Genomic DNA, 1,701 nt, shown 5'->3' with positions numbered 1-1,701 from the left:
GTAGATGCCAATGGCTCCCACTGCTGCCTCTGAGACAATGAGGAGAGAGCAGCATTGCTGGTCTTGGGCACAGCGCTGGGTCGGCATTGGGCTCAGGTAAGTATCAGGGGAGCTGAGGGGGGGCTGCACACAGAAGGTGTTTCACCTTCATGCAGACAATACAGGTAAAAATCCTTCTGCCTTTAGCACCACTTTAAAAATAACTTCAAGAAAAAAGTATAAATGTTTTGTTACATTTATTGTCTATGAATTGTATAAAAGAACATTTTGCAAGACAATGGGGTTGATTTACTAAAGCTGGAGAAATCCAGTGCGGCTCTGCATAAGGACCAATCAATTTCTTCTTTTGTTTTTGTCAAAGCCTACCTGAACACGCTGACTGGCTCCCATACAAAGCTGCACCAGGTTTTGCCGAATGAAAGCCTTGTTGGGAGGGGACCCTTCTGAGCACAGTAACAGTGATCAGGTGGCTGTAGAGCCATTAGGATGAGTTTTATATGAAATTCAGTAATCGGGTAAAAATGTTCATACAAGGATCCTTTGTGAAGCTGCAGCCATGATCCTGGTGTAGTCACTTGTCTCCCAGAACATATATATATATATATATACAGATGACGAGTGGTTACAACATTCAGTATCTACAGAGCCAATGTAGGCGGACATCTTCTATAAGGTATTCAATAATTCTGTAAAAGTCCCTTTGATTGGGAGACGAGCATCGCTTTACCTTTGCAGATGGGAATTCCAGCTGATTCCATTCATGCGGCACAATGGCGAGTGATGTGACGTCACATTTGTAAGTATTTCATGGTAGGTGGACAGGCTGAGACACGATGTCAGAGGAATTATAAAGAGACAAATCTGTGTTATTATCAGCAGCCTTGAATCTGTCCCATTCCCAACTCTCCATAATTGGGGGAAATGAGAATACTATAATACATTCTGGCCACTAGATGGAGCTGACGGAGCTGACTATATCGGCACTAATCTATTAGTAAAGATACGGGACATTTTGTTGACATTTGTGTGATGAATATTTTATACATAGACCTCTGGATGTGTTTGATATTCTCTCCGTGTTCCTTTTTAAATCTCTGCTAACAGGGCTTATTGTTCTCAGAAAATAGGTGCAGTTATCTCCCCTTGTCTCCGCCCCCCAAATACCTCAAAGCACTGTCCCTTGGACCCACCTCCTACCCACATCCCAGTACCGCCCCTTTTAGGGAGTACAGAACTAAGTATCATTTTCAGGTGCTAAGTAATTTGTATGGAATGTGTTTATGATAACAAGAAAAGCAGCAAAATAGATCCCCTACAGCCAGCAACAGGACACCCCCAGCAACACTAGACCCCCACCACAATAAACACCTCAGTAATAAAAGGTACACCCAAGCAACAATACACCCCAGCAACAATGTATCTCCCAGCAGCCAGCATCATTAGGCCCCTCACTTAACAGTAGATCCCCCCCAGCAACAATTGACCCCCCAGCAACAATACAACCCCACAAACTCTAAACTCCAAGAAACAATAGATCAACCCCAACAACAACAACCCCCAACAGAAACAATAAATCTCTCATCTGCCAGCACAAGCAGACCTCTCCTTTAATGGTAGATCCCTTCAAACAACAATTGTCCCCCAGCAACTCCCCCCACCATTAATAGATCACCACCAGCAACAATAGACCTCACACCAGCA

Source organism: Staurois parvus, unplaced genomic scaffold, assembly GCF_062004578.1.
Source record: "Staurois parvus isolate SC_StPar_1 unplaced genomic scaffold, SC_StPar_1.0 ptg000034l, whole genome shotgun sequence".
Taxonomy (NCBI): Eukaryota; Metazoa; Chordata; class Amphibia; order Anura; family Ranidae; genus Staurois; species Staurois parvus.
Note: the sequence above shows the minus strand (reverse complement) of the source record.